General features: G+C 35.0%; 1 protein-coding gene and 2 long non-coding RNA genes across 9 annotated transcripts in view; 1 reads left to right on the forward strand and 2 right to left on the reverse strand.

The window, feature by feature from the left end:
* The first annotated feature begins 3,125 nt into the window (after positions 1 to 3,125).
* LOC148906074 (uncharacterized) overlaps positions 3,126 to 13,804 on the forward strand; it is a 34,477-nt gene continuing 23,798 nt past the window's right edge. For 2 of the 7 annotated variants that reach the window (XM_089038593.1, XM_089038591.1), the window contains exon 1: positions 3,128 to 3,283. The gene's annotated coding sequence lies outside the window, so the exon portion shown is untranslated. Of the gene's footprint in view, positions 3,284 to 13,804 lie in introns of all 7 variants that reach the window. The other 5 variants (XM_089038587.1, XM_089038590.1, XM_089038589.1 and 2 more) reach the window with 5 other exon arrangements.
* On the reverse strand, positions 3,281 to 4,346 carry LOC148906075 (uncharacterized). Its single transcript, XR_016121478.1, has 3 exons — positions 4,213 to 4,346; positions 4,047 to 4,117; positions 3,281 to 3,895 (listed from the first exon to the last, which is right to left on the reverse strand). It is a non-coding gene; the product is annotated as an uncharacterized LOC148906075 (long non-coding RNA).
* On the reverse strand, positions 10,186 to 11,156 carry LOC148906076 (uncharacterized). The gene is made up of 3 exons (XR_016121476.1): positions 10,677 to 11,156; positions 10,489 to 10,564; positions 10,186 to 10,384 (listed from the first exon to the last, which is right to left on the reverse strand). It is a non-coding gene; the product is annotated as an uncharacterized LOC148906076 (long non-coding RNA).

Here is a 13,804-nt window from a genome sequence, read left to right on the forward strand (position 1 = left end):
GGGTCCAGGGTATCTACCCCTTTAGGAACTGGTGTTACCTTTCAAAGACTCTGGTACAATTCCTCGTACAAGTGATAAGTTCAATATTTCAAGCTAGTTAAATGGCCCTAACCCTAATTCATTACTCATTTACTTTGAAAATATTTTGATACCATGAATTGGAATCCCAATTGATGACTCTTTCGCATCTACATTATCAGATATTATATCTTGCACTTCATTAGTGAGTATACCTCGGAACACAGCTATTTAGATACGATCTTTAATGTAATTTGATGGATCTGTTTAGGTCTTAGGAATTTTGTAGTGTTTTTTGGTGGCCCTCTCTTTCCTTAGATATAACAAAATTTGGCCCTCCCCTAAATACTTGCACAATTTTTTCTGCCCCTCCCCTCCCCCACAACTTATTATTTAGGATGACTATGGCAAGCCAATGGTAGCAATATTTCATACACAAATAAAATATTTCATCCACAAATACAATATTTAAATCATGGCTTAATTATTTATAAGCGAAAAAAAAAATTTCATCTAAACTTTAATCTTTTTATTTATTCCTTTTTTCATTTTCTGAAGTTTAAAATTTTTATTTAATTCTAACAGATTTTTATTTCAACTTCATAAATATCTTTACATTTTCATTTAATATTCCTGGGACGGGCTCGGCCAAATCCGTCTAGGAACGAGATTCCAATGCTAACAGCAAAAATAGCTACCATACCTGACCGATATTATTTTTAATGACCGATACTATTTTCTATATATATCAACAATCTTCCAGCTAAACTACAGTCCAAAGTTCGACTATTTCAAAGGCGGATCCAGCCAAAATTATAGGGGAGGGGGGGCTAATTGAGTTTCTTCCGTCAACACAACGGAAAACAAAAGCATCGGTTTTTTCTGCTGAAGGGGGGGGGGACTTCAGCCCCCCTTTGCCCCCCCCCCCCCCCCCTTCCCTGGATCCGCCCTTGTATTTCCGGATGATACTATTGTGTATATGACTGTGACTATTGAAACTGATGCTGCCACCATACAGAAAGATCTTAAACCTTTTGAAGAATGGGAAAATAAGTCGCAGATATCTTTCCACCCTGACAATATAATGTGCTTTGAGTCACACGGCGTAGGAAGCCTCTAATCTATGATTACGTCCTACACAACCAGACCCTTAAGGAAAAAGATGCAGTTAAGCACCTTGATGTCACTGTACATCATAAGCTCTCTTGCAATGAACATATATGCTCTGTATTCAATAATTCATCCACAGGCTTTCTGAGATGAAACTTGCAAATTCAACAAAAACTCATCAAAGCTAACGCATACAATACCCTTTTTCGTCCTCAAATTGAGTATGCGTCTACTGTGTGGGACCCTTTTACCCAAGTGAACCAAAATAAGATCGAAATGCTTCATAGAAGAGCAGCCACATTTGATTGTAATGACTACAGCCGCGAAGCAAGTGCCACCGCGATGTTGGAAGAGCTTGGTTTGCGCAGTCTTAAGCAGCGCAGAGCTGACCATTGATTAGTTTTGCTGTACAATATTTTTTTTAAATTATAAACAACTGTACAAAATATTTTTTTTAATTATAAACAACTTAGTTGTTGTAGATCTCTGTAATGAACTGATACCCTTGACAAGAAACTTAAGAAATAATCACAACAGATCCTTTAAAACTCCTCTCGAGAAAAAAAGATATATACAATAAAGCTTTCTACCATCCAAAATAAATCAATGAAACAATAATCAACCAGCTGAGTTAGTCACAGCCCCAAATGTTAATGCATTTAAAAGTAGGGTCTGTAAATTAGAACACTAACTTTGATCCTGACCTACCCGCGCACTTAAGCCTCGAAGAGAGGGAGTGCTTGTAATTTGGTAAATGTTCATGTACCAATGGCGTCAACAGAAGCGAAGAGAGGATAAGAGTTTTTCTCCGACCTTTTCCCTCTCTTCGCTTCTGTTTACGCTGTCACCCATGGTAGCCATTTTTGCTGTTAGCATTGGAATCTCGTTCCCAGACGGACTTGGCCGAGCCCGTCCCAGGAATATTAAATGAAAATGTAAAGATGAAATAAATAATTTTCATTTTAAAGATATTTATGAAGTTGAAATAAAAATCTGTTAGAATTAAATAAAAATGTTAAACTTCAGAAAATGAAAAAAACAATAAATAAAAAGATTAAAGTTTAAATATAATATATTTTTTACAGTTTTAAATAATTAAGCCACGATCTCGTTCCCAGACGGACTTGGCCGAGCCCGTCCCAGGAATATTTAAATGAAAATGTAAAGATATTTATGAAGTTGAAATAAAAATCTGTTAGAATTAAATAAAAATTTTAAACTTCAGAAAATGAAAAAAGGAATAAATAAAAAGATTAAAGTTTAAATATAATATATTTTTTACAGTTTTAAATAATTAAGCCATGATTTAAATATTGTATTTGTGGATGACATATTTTATTTGTGTATTAAATATTGCTACCATTGCCTTGCCATAGATGGCCTCGTTTTTAATATAGCAGTAAACGAGTTGCTCGTCTTTCCAATCTTGTTGTCACTGAGTGACAGTAGTTGCCATTCTACTATCAAACTCTACTGTGTCATCTGTATCTGAACAAAGTTCAGCAAATATTTGTTCTTCCTCGCAATCCTCATCAGAAGATAATCCAGATTCTGCACTCCCATCAGTGTCAGTGTCACTGCCAGGCTCTGTAGTTGTCCAGTCTATTTTGCTTTCACCACGGCACTGCAGTTGATGTAACTTTAAAATGTTTATCTAGGACAGCTACAGTTTGTTTTCTTAAAGAGCCATCATCAAGCATCACAATCCCGTTGTAGTTTTCATACTTTTTTCTTGCCTCTGCAGATTTCTTTTCAGTTTTGTCTTCCTTTCTTTTTTCTTTCTTCTGTTCAAGCAATTTTAAGTGTTCTAGATAGCTCTTACGCCCCGATCAGCTTCATGCAGTGACAGCATAATTCTTTTTTTTACATTTCTTTTCGCCTTATTTTTATGCACAAAAAGCTTTGGCCCTCCCCTTAAGACTTGCACAATTCTTTGCTTATTGTTTTTGTATCATCCTAAGTATAATGATTAATATTATTGTAATATTGATGCATTTGAATTATGAATAAATGTGATTTAAGATAAGTACCTACAATATTTCAGCATGAATATTTCAATGTGATCTGAAGAGCACAGTGGATGGACCTTGCCGTGCACATTTAAAAGACAAGACCGTGTAGTCTTATAAACAGTTTGTGCGCAACAAAATATCAGGTAAATATATATCTTTTATTAATAATAATAATAATCTTTATTCACGTGTCAATACACTTTAGCATGAATATACTAATTGAGAACACAAAGTAATAATAAAAAAAGAAAATATAACAGTTATCAATAAAATCCATATTAACATTAATATATAAAATTTTAAATATCTCAAATCTATAAAATATCTTACTTAAGATCTACGAGAGTGCTAGTAAATATTAAATATAGTTGAACGGTTATTCGTAATAATGGCCATGTATACCATACCAGTAAATCAATATCAAACCACAATAGTCTTAGGTTTTTATTTAAATCCTTCTTCAATCTTGTATGAATTTTGGAGTATTATGAAACAGCCAATTTAAATCGTTCTTACTGGCAGGTTAGCCTGGCAATTACTTCCCCGCTACGCCACGTGGAGGCTACCGTTCTTCGTAGCGGGCACGCCACTTACACAAAGACAGAAAAAACCGACTGATAGGCAAACCACACACAAAATAGATACGCACGTGGAACAGAAACAGAAATTAAACTGAAACAGACATTTAAAAGGAATGCACATTAAACCGAGACACACATGCATCTAGCTTGGCTGTGGTACTGTCCAGGGGTTCCCTGTCAGATGAATATGATGTTATTATTAGAATGGATAGAATGAAACTATTATTTTATTCCTGTCATATATAGTATGACGACAACAACAGCAACAGTAACAATGATAAAAGCAACATTCTAAAAATCAGAAACAGCATTATTGTTTACTTACATCTTCAGAATAAGGCTTCAAATCTATGGTTACTTTGTAGTGCTTGGCTGACACTTCACTGGTTTCCTTGACTGATAAAATGATCAAATATATACTTTAAGCTATGGGTAAGATAGATGAGTCTTGATGAATTTCAAACAAGAATGAATTTAACAAAGAGCAGTACCTAACGTTTTTGTTGATAACTATCATTGGCAAGGCTTTATTCTGAAAAACACACACTTAAAGATAGTCAGTAAAAACGCGAAACGCATCTATCATATTCTATTTCTTCCATTTTTCCAGACCATTCTCTCGAACCTGCTCAATTTGTCCTAAATGAAAATAAGTGTTGAAATTCAAAATAAAAAAATTATAAATTGTTCCAAAAAACTGCGAAGTAACTTTGTATTAAATAATCATAAGGCTAAACATACCAAAGGCATTTAATTTCTTATACCCCTCTTATAAAATGTGAAAATTCTAAATCACATAATACAGTTATTCATCGATACCATGCCCAAGTAAATAACACTTCGTTATACATCGTATCATTCGAATGTGCTAGCACAAGAAAGTACATTTCTTCATTCACAATGCGCAACTAAAAATACAATGTCCATCGTTTCCTTGGAATATACCAGTACAAAACAGTATGCATTGTGACCATCACAATATGTTATTGCAAAAAAATGTACACTCCTTCATTTATATATTCGCTATAAGTAGAAGTTCTATATACATCGTAACAATCGCATATGCTGTTAGAAGACCGTGCAACCTCGTCGTTTATATCATCCGCAATTAAATTACATTACGATATATATAGTATCCATCGAATACCACGCTCTTGAAAGATACTACACTTCTTCATTTATAATGCGCAATTAAATAACATTCAATAATATGCAGTTGCAAGACGGTCCCCTTCTTCATTTATATCATTCGCAGGAAATTAAGGCTCAGTATACATCGTAGCCATCGAATATGCGCAAGACAGTGCCAAAGGCAAAACATACCAAAGGCATATATTTTTTTAAACCCCTCTTATAAAATGTGAAAATCCTTAATCATATTATAATACAGTTATTCATTGATACCATGCCCAAGTAAATAATATTTCGTTATACATCGCATCCTTCGCATGTGCTAGCACAAGAGAGTACATTTCTTCATTCGCAATGCGCAACTAAAAATACAATGTCCATCGTTTCCTTGGAATACACCAGTACAAAGCAGTATACATCGTGACCATCACAATATGTTATCGCAAAAAAATGTACACTCCTTCATTTATATATTCGCTATAAATAGAAGTTCTATATACATCGTAACAATCACATATGCTGTTGGAAGACCGTGCAACCTCGTCGTTTATATCATCCGCAATTAAATTACATTACGATATATATAGTATCCATCGAATACCACGCTCTTGAAAGATACTACACTTCTTCATTTATAATGCGCAATTAAATAACATTCAATAATATGCAGTTGCAAGACGGTCCCCTTCTTCATTTATATCATTCGCAGGAAATTAAGGCTCAGTATACATCGTAGCCATCGAATATGCGCAAGACAGTACCAAAGGCAAAACATACCAAAGGCATATATTTTTTTAAACCCCTCTTATAAAATGTGAAAATCCTTAATCATATTATAATACAGTTATTCATTGATACCATGCCCAAGTAAATAACATTTCGTTATACATCGCATCCTTCGCATGTGCTAGCACAAGAGAGTACATTTCTTCATTCGCAATGCGCAACTAAAAATACAATGTCCATCGTATCCTTGGAATACACCAGTACAAAACAGTATGCATCGTGACCATCACTATATGTTATTGCAAAAAATGTACACTCCTTCATTTATATAATCGCAATTTCATAAAAGTTCAATATACATCGTAACAATCGCATATGCTGTTGGAAGACAGTGCACCTCTGCGTTTATATCATCCGCAATTAAATTAAATTACGATATATATCCATCGAATACCACGCTCTTGAAAGATACTACACTTCTTCATTTATAATGCGCAAGTAAATAACATTAAATCATATGCAGTTGCAAGACGCTCGCCTTCTTCATTTATATCATTCGCAAGAAATTAAGGCTCAGTATACATCGTAGCCATCGAATATGCGCAAGACAGTACACTTCTTCATATGAATCCTGCACAACTAAATAAGAGTTCAATATCTATTTTTTCGAATATGCCAGTACAAAACAGCATACATCGTGACCATCAGAAGATGTATTGCGAAAATGTACAGATCTCCATATATTCCATGCACAATTAAATAACATAATATACATCGTATCTATCGAATACATTGTTGAAAGATGCTTCACCTTCTTATTTACAATGCGCAACTAAATAACACTTCAATATTCATCGTATTTTTCGAATATGCTAATACATGTATTTGTAACTAAGTTAAAGTTTGTTAATGTCGTGCGCAGGTTTCATAATGGGGAATGGAAAATATCGCAGTTTACCAATTATCTCGTGGATCGCATATGGACGTTACAGTTTTAGTTACGTGTCGTGCGAAACAAAACAAAAAGTAGTACATCGAATGGGTCGAATATGCTGTAGCAAATCATAATACCATGTCCATCTAAAAAACAGTTTAATATACATCGTATCCTTGGAATATGCTTCAAGAAGACGTTAAGCCTCTTCATTTATATAATACACAATTACTGAATAACGGTTTATTATCTTTTTCGAATATATCTTTCGAATATGCCTTGGCAGGAGTGTACTCTTCTTCATTTAAATCATTCGCAATAAATAGCAGATAAATATACATCTTATCCATCGAATACATTTTTGAAAGAAACTGCACCTCCTTATTTACAATGCGCAACTAAATCGTCGTATCCTACGAATATCCTCATACATATATTTGTAACTCAGTTATAGTTTGTTAATGTCGTGCGCAGGTTTCAAAATTGTGAAATTGAAAAAATCGCAGTTCGCTAAGTATCTTATGAATCGAATATGGACCTTACAACTTAAGTTACATGCCGTGCGAAACAACAACAACAACAAAAAAAAAAGGAAAAAAAAAAAGAAGTACATCGAATCGGTCGAATATGCTGTACATTTTATGATACCATTTCATCTTAAAGAACCGTTTATTATACATCGTATCTTTTGAATATGTTAAAATAAGACAGTAAACGTCTTCAATTACATATTGCACAGTTATTGAATAACAGTACGACATATTTTTGTAATATATCTTTCGAATATGCCTTGGCAATAGTGTACACTTTTTCATTTATATCGTTCGCAATAAATAACGGTTAAATATACATCGTATCCATCGAAAACGCTTTTGAAAGATACTACACTTTCTCATTTACAATGCGCAGATAAATAACATTTCAATAGACATCGTATCCATCGAATACGCTAGAAAATATATTTGCTACTCAGTTAAAGTTTGTTAATGTCGTGCTGAGGTTTCATTATGGGGATTGGAAAAAATCGCAGTTCACTAAGTATCTTGTGGATCGAATATGGACGTTACAGTTTTAGTTACATGTGGTAAGAAACAAAAAAGAAGTACATAGAAGTACAAAGAAGTACAAAGATAAGAATTAGAATAATAAACCAAGGTTTACCGAATTCAAAAATAGCAAAATGCGTTGTATTTATTAACTTAACTTACTTAAATTCCTTAATGAACTTAATTACTTAAACTTAAATTACTCCGACGATGAAGAAATCAACGATTAAAATGAATAACTTACAATCTGACCAAAACATGTTTTTGTATGGTTAATGTTGTGAAACAAGCTTGACCCTAAAAACGCCCATTTGGACTCTATGTGTTGTAGAACAATGATGAATATTTTTATGACAAAATATATGTCATGAAGGTTTAAAAGAATAATGTTCCGAGGGTTAACGAAAGATGAAAATACTGGTCGAAAATAGGTAGAAGGAAAAAATGATAGACTTACTTATCGAATGCCTCCTTGGTCATTTGGTTCCTTGGTTCCTTGCTTTGTAGATTCCTCGCCTTCATGATTCCTTGATTCCTTGGTTTCTTCTCTCCTTGGTTTCTTTCTTCCATGGCTTCTTCCCACCTTGGTTATTCCATGCTTGAGTATTCCCTACATGTTTCCTTCCTTCACTGCCTAATTGCCTTCCTACCTAACTGCCGTAGTGGCTAACCTTCTTTGCCACGTCTTTCACGACGTCTCCCTGAACGCAGCGACAGCATGCCCGAAAGAAAGGCATAAACTATCCCCAAGGCCCGGCAACCGGGGCGGCGTCCTTCGGCGAGGCATTCGCTGCAAAGCTAGGCCTCTCCACGACAGAAAGTCACAGTTTAGCCAACAGCGATGTCGGCGCAACCGCTTCTTAACTTTATTTGGTTCCTGTTGAAACTCGTGGTTTGAAGGCGCAATAAATCCCTCGAAACAAACTCTTGTGCTCGCTTCGAAGTGACCTATTGGGCGCCATTGCCTTTTTTTACAATCATCTTTTCAGCTAATATTTACTACGTTTGCCTTTCCCAACAAGGCTACTTTGGATTCGTGGCTGATTTCGCTTTGTTCCCTTTCAGCCCTTTCATGAACTCATGAACTTCTGTTTACTCATGCATTTAACTTTCATTCATTTCAGTCCTTTCATACTTCGTAGCCTCAGCCTTATTGTCTCAAATCTCCCCGAACGCATGGCCGGCATGCCCGAAATCCAAGAGGCTTATAGTATCCCCAAGGCCAGACAACCGGCGCGGCGTTCTTAGGCGAGGCATTTGTTGCGAATTTACGCCTCTCCACGACAGAAAGTCTGTTTGCCCTTGCCCTTTTTGACAAACGTCTTTGTAGCTAGTATTTACAACTTTGGTCTTCCCAAGCAAGGCCAGTTTGGATTCATGGCTGATTTCACTTTGTTCCATTTCAGCCCTTTCATAAATATATGTTATGATTTTTATTTTTTTTTACATTACTAATATGTGGTATGTAGTAATTGTAAATAATGAACTCCGACAATGAAGAAATTAATGTTCTAAATATATAAATTACGATCTGACCAAAGCCTGACTCAATTAACCAACCAAATAATACGCATCCTTATTATCGTTGTCTCCCAGAAGGTATGGCCGGCATGCACGAAATCCAATTGGCTTATATTAACCCAAGGACGGGCAACCTGCGCGGCATTCTTTGGCAAGGTATTCGCTGCAAAGCTACGCCTCTCTGTAAGTCACAGTTTGGCCAACGGCAATGTCGGCGCAACTGCTTCTACAATTTTTTTGGTTCCAATCGAAAATACCGGGTTTGAAGCCGCAATAAATCCCTCGAAACAAACTGTTGTGCTTGCTTCGAGGTGACCTATTGGGCGCCATTGCCTTTTTTTACAATCGTCTTTTCAGCTAATATTTACTACGTTTGCCTTTCCCAACAAGGCTACTTTGGATTCGTGGCTGATTTCGCTTTGTTCCCTTTCAGCCCTTTCATGAACTCGTGAATTTCTGTTTACTCATGCATTTAACTTTCATTCATTTCAGTCCTTTCATACTTCGTAGCCTCAGCCTTATTGTCTCAAATCTCCCCGAACGCATGGCCGGCATGCCCGAAATCCAAGAGGCTTATAGTATCCCCAAGGCCAGGCAACCGGCGTGGTGTTCTTAGGCGAGGCATTTGTTGCAAATTTACGCCTCTCCACAACAGAAAGTCTGTTTGCCCTTGCCCTTCTTTGACAAACGTCTTTGTAGCTAGTATTTACTACTTTGGTCTTCCCAAGCAAGGCCAGTTTGGATTCATGGCTGATTTCGCTTTGTTCCCTTTCAGCCCTTTCATAAACTCGTGAATTTCTGTTTACTCATGCATGTAACTTTCATTCATTTCAGTCGTTTCATACTTCCTAGCCGCAGCCTTATTGTCTCCTTATTGCTTCGAGGTGACCTATTGGGTGTCATTGCCCTTTTTTTACGACGTCTTTCATCGGCACATCTTCACATCTAAACTTACTGAAATTGTTATAATTATGATAACTATTTAACTATCTATTATGACTATGTAATAGCTATTTCTATTTTAATATTGCTAAAATTTGGTATCTAATTATTGTTAAATTACCCCAGCAATGAAGAAATTAATAATCGAGATATATAACTTACGATCTGACCAAAACCTGACTCCATTAACCAACCATTGCGCATTATTGTTCTTGAACCATTCGGAGGTGCATTCTTGTGTGGTAATGTTTCATAGAAAGGTCAAACCAACAACACCCATGTAGACTAGACTTACTTGTGGAGTGGTGGGGAAGAGTGAGGTCCAAATCAAGCTTGTCTGTGGTACTGCCCGCCAGGGGTTCCCTGTAAGATGAATATGAAGTTATAATAAGCTAACAGCAATATCAGAAGCAGCAGCAATAACAACAGCATTGTAAAAAAAAGAAACCGCATTATTGTTTACTCACATCTTCAGAGTAGCCTTTAAATCCACAATCACTTTGGTGGTAGTTTCTTGACATATCATTGCTTTTTCTTGAATTTCTAAAATAATAAAATAGATAATTATTAAACTTATAGGTAGAATATGTTTTATAAATATAATTGATAACAAGATTATTGATTCAAATAGGGTAAAAAAATCAAATAAGATTACCTGACTTTCTATTGATATATGTCATTGCCAGTGATTTAATCTGAAAACACGCACACTAAAAGATAGTCAGTAAAGACACTAAATGCATCAAATTTATTCTACTTATCCTTAATACTTCTCACAATACCGATTTAAATCCAATGCGGCTTCTATATAACCTATATATACCTATACCTTTATTATGGACATCTTTGAAGGAATTTAAAAAGAAGTTGAAGGCATACTTATTTAGGCAAGCCTTTTTTATGTAGTTTTCACGAATATTTGTTCATACTTATATTTTTATATTTTTAGTTATTTATTTATTTTTTGTTCAAGCATATATTTTTATAGTTCTTTTATTATGAATATATTTTAACTTATATTATTCATTTTGATCGCTTTTCATTTTTAACTACAAACGGAAAACTTTCAAAAACAAAGCAACAGGATATGAAAAAAATGTTAGAAGATAATAGTCTAAACCATGCAAGCAGGCAAGCAGGCAGGCAGGCAGGCAGGCAGGCAGGCAGGCAGGCAGGCAGGCAGGCAGGCAGGCAGGCAGGCAGGCAGGCAGGCAGGCAGGCAGGCAGGCAGGCAGGCAGGCAGGCAGGCAGGCAGGCAAGCAAGCAAGAAAAAAGCTAAATAAACAAACAAACTGAAATATATTTCTATAAATTTCTATAAATTGCCCTATTTCTGAATCACTATGACGTCACTGCTTGTTTATGTGGGGGATCGATAGAATTGCCAAATTGAATTGCCCTAACCCTGACCCAAAATTTGCTCCTAGCAAAACAATTTCATCTAAAATGGCCTGGTTTTCAGATTTAATATGTGTTAATATGCACCAAGAAATATTCTGAGAGTTTGCTGGCCTTATTCTACTTGACTTCGTGGATTGATACGGGTTTTAGAACAATTTTCGATCAATTTGCGTTGATTTCAGACCCCCTCCTTTGCATTTAAACATTAGATTGTTTTGATGTCACGTCATAGTGAAATTAAGGGCAATTGAATTTATACTTTTATCTGTAAAATGCTGTTTATCAGCTTATCAAGTTATTTTTGCGTGTACAGATCTTCAAGAGTTTTGGTCTTACAAAAAATGTATTGACTTTCAAAAAAATGTTAAAATTCACCTTAAACGTCTTCAAGCTTCTATCTTTTTCTGTTTTTCACTTCTTCATTTTATCTTTGGAAACCAAAAAAGGTATTGTCAACATTGTCTGATCAGCCTTCAGCAAAATAAGTGGGTGCATTTACCCTCTGGTTACCCCCCAAAGAGTCAAAGTATTATGGGGATGTGAAAGTAGAGAATAAAATAATTAATATGTTAAATTTTTGTTAAGGAAAAGATACTGTAACTTCAGGGGTCTACTTGCTTCATTGGATACAGTTAGTTCTTTTTCCATTTTTAAAAACAAGCTTTTTAAATATTTTTTAGATTTTGATTAAAAAAATAGAATATTAAGTGTACTGTACGATAGATTTTTTTCTTCTTCATATACTTATTTCATTATTTCATTATTTAACTAATGATCTACACTGAGGCACGAAAATCACAGGTTTTGGATATATCTTTTGTAGCCTAATGTTTCTGTTTTGTTTTCTTTTTCTTTTTCGAGCCCTTGTATACACTTATTTCAATAAAGTTAGTCACCAAAAAACCTAGAAAGCTGATATCACTGAGCATCATGGGAAAATTAAATATCTTAATATTTAGTATTTTAATATCAAACAAGTAAAGCTTTTGATTTGCAGCTTGAGGATGCTCAGAAGAGGTGAGACTGTAACTGGTAAAAGATCTAAAATCCATCAACAGTTATTAAAGCGGTTGAAACATTAAAATTAATGTATCTACCCATAATCGTTATTGGTCTCAGTGTGACAGAGTCAAAAGACACTATTTTGGACAGTAATTATTTAGTCATAAATCTATATTTTTAATTAGGAATGCCTCGTGTACACATAGGAATGTAATTCTTTAGTTAACTGTTTGCGTGGAAAATGCGTAAGCAAGAAATAATTTCCGTACGTAATTACATTACAGTGAGTCATGCCTAGGTTTGGCGCTTGTTTACGTAAGTTCGTGTTTGGGACATCCTGTTTGCGCCTAGGGCGTGCAACATTGCATAGGATGTGTAAGGTCTTAAGAATGCAGGTTTTTCCATAAAAGTAGGCCCAAACTAAGCTTAAATCAGTGTAGTAAAAGTTCTTGAAGACGTTGCGTTGTCTACGGATATTTTCACATATCAAGACAAGGAATTCTCTACGATGTAAAGAGATATCCTGTAATCTCGTTCCCGTTTTTTTTTTCATGTATTGTAAAGTTGTGTGAATTTTTCAATAAATTCTTTTGTCAAAACCACTTGCAATCTGATTCATAGCTGAGCGCCTTGCCGCCGGTTACATCAGCTTTGTAGCTTTTCAGGCGACTAGCTTTATTGAAATAAGTGTATAAAATGGATATACAGTCAATTCAAAAAACGTTGTTGTCGACTGGCTCAAGCCTACGCGACTTGACGGAAAGGAATATGAGGAAAAATCACTGAAACGGTTAAATATTCGTTCTGAATTAATTGTTCTCGCTAGTAATAAAGATAATAATGGCAAGAAACAATCCATCAAATGCATGTCTTTGGGTTTAGGGAAAGAAAAACCAAGTAGTTATGATTCAGTTCACGAATCCGAAAATACGAAGGCATTAAAAAACGTCTCCTCCAACTCTTTCTGCTCGCCTATGAAAGTTCGTGCTGTATTAAACCAGGCATATATAACTAGTCAGATAAAATTATGGAGTCAACTCGGCTTCAATGATTGTTACCCAGAGTTCCTTTCGGTCCAGTCACGTAGGCTTGAGTTGGTTGACGACAACATTTTTTGCATTGACTGTATATGTTTTGTGGAGGCGGGGTTTTCTTGTTTCTGTGTATATATATGTATACATTATACTTAATTTTCTCTTTTCTTATATTTATACTTTTAGGTTCTTAATCACTGATTTTAGCATAGATTTTATTTAGATTCTTATACCAGCTGTTCTATCGTGTCCAGCTGATTGGTTTTTTAAATCAGGGTAAATAAAGATATTATTATTATTATTATCATTATTATTATTATTATCATTATTATTATTATTATGTAAT

The sequence above is a fragment of the Actinia tenebrosa genome, unplaced genomic scaffold (assembly GCF_029948245.1).
Source record: "Actinia tenebrosa isolate PJP-AT-01 unplaced genomic scaffold, QUT_ActTen_1.0 PGA_scaffold6__47_contigs__length_16458017, whole genome shotgun sequence".
NCBI lineage: Eukaryota > Metazoa > Cnidaria > Anthozoa > Actiniaria > Actiniidae > Actinia > Actinia tenebrosa.